The sequence below is a fragment of the Megascapheus bottae genome, chromosome 20 (assembly GCF_031878675.1).
Source record: "Megascapheus bottae isolate mThoBot1 chromosome 20, mThoBot2.hap1, whole genome shotgun sequence".
NCBI lineage: Eukaryota > Metazoa > Chordata > Mammalia > Rodentia > Geomyidae > Megascapheus > Megascapheus bottae.
Window position 1 is genome coordinate 35,116,353 of NC_143528.1, and position 6,156 is coordinate 35,122,508.

Below are 6,156 nucleotides of genomic sequence, written 5' to 3' on the forward strand. Positions count from 1 at the left end.
GTCCCGTAGCCTCTCCCATGTACTTTGCTTTTATTCTTCTATAGCTACAAATCACGTGTGTGAAGGGTACTCCCGTTATGAGTATTAGCAGACTAAGGTTCCCAGCAAACCAACAATTTGCTCAAGGCCTCTTGTGAAATGGCAAAGTGGAGATTAGAACCATGATCTTTCTGAGAGAACAATCACCACTTCATGGAGTTCTGCTCATGAGAACTGATATTGTAATAAGAAGTGATCATGGTTCAGACTAGGTAGTAATCACCCAAGAAATCCATTTTCTTCCTTCTCATAGACTCATAGTTTGCATTTGAAGCATCTCAAAAAGGAATTCGTATATTATTTATCATTATCACCCCCCAGTGCAATTTCTAAGGAAAATGTAAGAGAGATTTTTTAACACCTCTGCTTGATAGTTTATACCAATTCATTTAATCATTTTACAGGCATCTATGAAAACATTCTTGCTAGACTCTTTCATAAATATGTATCAAACTAATCCTCATATCAGCCCTAAGAAATAGGAATTATTTCCTCAGTTTAATTAATGAGTAAACAGAGGCTTACAGAATCCCAATGTTTCTTGTAGGATCACAAAGCTAGTGAGTGACAGGAATGAAATCTGGGCTCAACTGTGCTTTAATGCCAAGGTCAAGGCTTTTTTTCAGCTTCAACCCATTACTATCCAGTTCAATAGGGGAAAAAGACAAATGTAGGACCACATATCAAGCCAAGGTTGTGTGTTCTTTACCATATGAGCTACATTCACCACCTTTTTAACCAAGGGAGGTGTCGGGGTAAAGGAAGGATTTGTGTCGTGGGTAGTAAATTACAGACAAAAGAACAGTGCGTGCAAACAGACAATAAGAGTTCAGAACTCCAGTTTGGCTGCACTGTGTGGGTCTCAAACAAGAAGATTAGATGTATTAAAGGAAGCTGAGTGAAATGAGAAGCTGGATAGCCAGGTAATAAGAAAGTCAGTTCAAAGCCCTACATCACATCATCTTTTCCTACTTCTCAGGACATGGTCTCTGCAATGGACCACAGATCAAGTGTTACAAATGCCTTCGGAAACAACTAAACTTAACAGCTCTCCTCCCAATGTGATGGAGAAGGATTCTAAGAACTCACCCAAGGATTCCCAGGATTCTAAGAACTCACCTGAGGCAGGAAGCAAGGTACATGTCACCTTCCCTGCTGAGTCCCTCACCAAGAGGTTGAGCCCTGCCTCACTCTTCCTGTGGCCTCCATGGAGCACAAGTGAGCAAAAGGAAAAATGTATTCTCATGACAACACTATCAGACCTCAGGGAAGAATCCATTATTTTCAGTTTCCACTCTTGCACTCTTTCAAACTCATAGGACTGGATCGAAGGAAGGAAGGAAGACCTACTTTTTCTCTGTGCCCGCTGGATTTCAAGCCTTTTCTAACATCTGGTTTCATTTTAGCATTATACAGGCATAATGCACCTCGGATTGCCATCTTTTTACACACACACACACACACACACATCTTAGGCTCAGAGTACTAGGCTCAAGGACACAAATCTTATGCAGTCTCAATTGGTCTGACTCCAAAAGCATGAACTTGGTTGACTGGATCAGTGGTGTTCCATCCTGAGAACCAGGAAAGGCACACCCCAGACATTTTCTGGCTGGCAGTACACTGCAGGCCTTTGGGCAATGGTAGGGTACAGATGCCCCAAAGGTGCTCCTATTTGCACTCACACTGCTAATATTTGCTTTTCCCTAATAAAGCAATAGCCCTTGAGTTCCATCCACTTCCCCCAGTCCTTAGCCTCAGCATCACCCATTCTGTGGCTCTGACTCTTTTTACAAGTTAATATTCATTTCATCACATTTAATTAACACAAGGAGACTGGAGCAGTCTCACCATCGCACCCAGCTAGCAGGAGCCCACACCTCCGTTGGATTCAATCACAGCACTGTCTTCTACAATTAGCTTCCTTCCCCCTGATCTGAAGGGTCTGTGCCCATAAATATCAACCAATTTTATTGATATTTGTAATTAAAACCACCCAACGGGTCACACTCGGTTGAACAAGTTTACAACACACACATCCATAATGGGAACATGAGCATATTTGTATGTGACATTTGATAGATAATAATCCTGGGCATTTCTCATTTTCAGAACATCCTGTGGGTACCAGCTAATTAAGCTTAGCATGTCTCTCAGGACGGAGGGCGTTCTTCAGACATACCCCTTTGATTCTCTTTGTTTCTGGAGTTTCAGGGAAGCACAATATGAAGAAAAAAGTAGGTGACAAGCTAAAACAAGATAGAGTTGACCTTGACACCTCCTTGAGATTCGCACAGCTTCCTCTGCAACCTTCTGAGAAACTTCAAAAAAAAAATAAAATAAATTTAGGAATGAGCTCCCCGCCACCCCCAGAAGTTCAAGGATCTGTTCCTGGAATTCTCCCTCATGATCCAGTTTGTCCCTCCTCTGCAAAAGGTAATGCATATATATCTTGAAGATCCATACTGACAGATGTCACCATTTAGTAGCGCCACAATACCATCTCTGTGTTGGCCCAGCCATAGCTATACCCAGAGGCCATGTTAGATTCTAACTGGGCAGGTTTTACTGGAAAATTGCCCATATGTTTATCTGTGAGCTACATGAAAATCCGGAGTAGAGCCTTGCTGGTGTTGACATAGATGTGGGCCTAGAATGGGCTCAGAGTATCAGACCTGCCCATGTCTCCTTTGTCCTTCCTAATCTAATCGCTCACATATACCCAATGAGATGTAAGGTCTTTTCCAAAAATCCCCTACCAGCATTCTTCCAAGAAATAATCCATCTGCAAGTGAGTTGAAAGGAAACTATTCTATCCCCAAAGGCAGCCTCTCAAGTGCCTGGACAGCAGGATTCCTTCTCCTGTGACCTGGAGCAATCTCATTCTTAGCAAATCCATTGATGGTAGAAAGGAATTCTAGCAGTAAGCAGGCAGGAGGTACAGGTGGAGAGAGACAGTGTGGAGACACGAAAACATACAGGGCTATGACTTCTGCCAGGTGTGCTTCCAAAAATGATTTGAGACTGTTACTGTAGTAGACACATATCCAATGGAGCCATTAAGATAGAAATAAGGAGAAGATATAAGTGTCTACAAAGGGTGACATTGAATAGGTCTGATTCTCCATTATCCCAAGAGTTCTAGTAGGAACAGTAGTTTAGAGTAGTTTACAATGACTCATTGATCATTGGGACAGCTAACTCAATTATTCAGAGACTAACGACCCAATTTGTGTTTAATCTGGGCCTCTGTCATCAGTTCTTTCTCTCTTCTGCTGCCTAACTAGGAAGATTTTTACTGTCCAGGGTGAATCTATCCAAAATAGCCATGAGAAGGAATGAAATCAGCAACTCATAGCTAGAAAGGAGTTGGTAAATCACTGAAGCAGACTTCTTTCGAAGTCCAAGAGTTCTTTCTAGAGGTTCCATGCTAAGTTTATAGCAGCAACTTTAATACCAACTTGGAGGTTTCTAAAGACAGGAACTGTATGACTAGATGAGGTATTTCTTAAAACAATTAACATTCTTAGCAACTGATTTCTTATATAAAGATAAAATACACCCCTTTTGAAGAAAGCAGTGATCCCAAAGTGACTGATATAACCAAACTACCTGGGATGCTTTTGCAAAAACTGGTACATCACTTAAGAAAATAGCATGACATTATTTACTAAGGCCTACTGTACACACACGTAGGATTCTACTCATAGGTGCACCAAGAGACCAGTGCAAGCACATTCTCAGCAACATTATATATATAGTAGCCCAAACCTGTTGATAACCAGCATGCATAACACTAGTACTGCCTTAATCTGTATTATTTGTATTTCAGTAACCAAATAAATACCTAAGGCTGGGTATGCCTCTTAGAAAATAGTCCATTTGGCTTATGAATCTGATGTCTGAGAAATCCGTATGGCATGAGGCCAGTGTCCAGCTACATGTCAACATGGTAAAGACACAGAAAACAAAATGGCTGCATGCAGAAGAGACCAAACACACACACAGATGTCCCTTCCTTATACCAACTAGCTCTTAGGAGAACTAACCCAGTTCTGGGAGAACCACATTTAATCCTTCCTGAGGCGATGCCCCCATGACCTGACCCACCACTTCTTAAATGCCTTTCATTGGGGACTCGACTTATTAACACTGGAGCCTTTGGGAGGGAAACTATATCTAAACCATAGAACTGATGCATTTTGGTTTACCTACAAAACAGAGCTTTCTCTCAGCAGAGCTATACAAAAGAATATTCACTGAGGATGGGAATATTATCTTCATCAATGTCCAATATGGTAACTCCTCATCACGGGTGGCTATAGAGCCCTTGAAATGCAGCTAGCAGAATAGAAGAGCTGAATTTTCAACCGACTTCATTTTTATTTAAATAGCCACATACACCAAATTGATGACTGTCTTGGTCAAACCAGTCATCAAACATACAGTAATAAATGAACCCATTACCATGAATGAAGCTTAGTCTGTTAAAGAAGCTAGACCCCAAAGAATACCTACCTTATGATTACCTTGCTATTAAGATTTGCTTCTCCAAGGTCCATGCCTGTACCATCTATGGTGCTGCAGGGCCTAGTGGAAGGAAGTGAGAAGTACTGGAACAGGCTGCTGAAGCAGAAGGATATTGAGATTTGTTTCTGAGCTCCCATGATGTAAGCATTGCTCCTCTGATCTGTGTCCTCACCATCATATACTTCTGTCTACAAGCAACTGAGTCAAGTAAACCATGGACTGACTCCTCTGAGAGCCCAAATTAACTTTTGCTCCTTGAATACTTCTCTCATGTCACAGAAATGAAAAGCTGACCAACACAATGCATATAAGGCTCAAAAATACAGACGGGGGAAAAAAAACAAACTAAACATTTAGAGATAAAAAGTTAAACGGAGATGTTGGGGGTGCTGTGACTTGGGGCAGGAGGGGGAAAGCAGTAGCACAGAAAGCACTTAAAGACTGGCCATGCTCTGTTTCTGTGGTGACACAGGTGACACGTGTCTGCTCTGTGATGTCATCTGGCTCTCCTTTGCGGTTGGCATGCTAAGTTATATGTGTATTATCTGTCATAATTTAAAAAGATTAAAATGCAAGTTGTCTCTGCAGCTTCTCTACAAGTCTAAAATTAAATGTTCATTTTTTTTTACCTACAGAGTAAGTGCTCTGCATTCGTTGAGCATCAGTTTCTGAAAATGTGTCTTGAGGATTTATTTTTCCTAAATAATTCCTAATATTCTGTTGCACTGCTTGGTAAGGAAGCCGCTGAACATCTAGAGTCTTTCATTCCTGGTTTTCTGAATTCCCCTCCTGAACACTCCAAGTTTGCCTCGGAGCTCACGCTGGTGGATAATCACCCGCTTCACCAAGCTACTATGATGTCCTCTTTGCCACGTCTAGCTTTAAAAAAAAAATAGTTGGAGGCCATGCATGTGAGAAAAGGAGCCTAAGGGTCATCTGGAGAGAGATGTCACCCTTCACCTGCCTGGCACACACACAGTGAAGACAGCACAGAGCAAAAGTGAACATCATTGTGTGAGCCCTGCCAAAGCTCCCAGAGAAGGGAAAGCCAAGATCTGTTTTCTTCTTTCTGCGCTTGCCTACCTATGTTCTCCATCTGAAGGTCACCCTTACTAATGTGGCCCAAAGCAGCCATCTATTCCCCACCCCACCCCTGCCACACTTGTTCCAGTAATAACAGACTGCTGGGGCACTTGAGACCCGGGATTTGTATGTGTGTTTGTATGTATGTGTTGTGGTGGGGGGTGTGCACATCGACACTTGGGTGGATTTCCTCCCCGTCCAGTTCTTTCTACCCTGACACAGTCAAATTTAATGAAATCCGATTGAGATTCAGATGACATCACACCCACCAGTGACTCACATCTTGATAGAATGGATAGATCCCCCTACCCCTCCTCTCTGCATTCTTTCCAAGGTAACCTTGACTTGTCACACAGCCACAAGGGAATGCCAGAAAGCAGATTTTTTTTTTCATAAACATTTGACATGGCTATTATCACTTACCACATCACAAGTGTGAGCGTGGGAACGGTAAGCAGAGGACAGCGAGCAAAGGCTGTGGCTAATCCCCCTCAGGGACCAAGG

At 42.3% G+C, this 6,156-nt stretch overlaps 1 long non-coding RNA gene across 1 annotated transcript; it reads left to right on the top strand.

The window, feature by feature from the left end:
• The first annotated feature begins 1,201 nt into the window (after window positions 1-1,201).
• Window positions 1,202-5,858, top strand: LOC150049387 (uncharacterized). The gene is made up of 3 exons (XR_016538999.1): window positions 1,202-1,257; window positions 2,152-2,475; window positions 5,205-5,858. It is a non-coding gene; the product is annotated as an uncharacterized LOC150049387 (long non-coding RNA).
• Window positions 5,859-6,156: the final 298 nt, after the last annotated feature.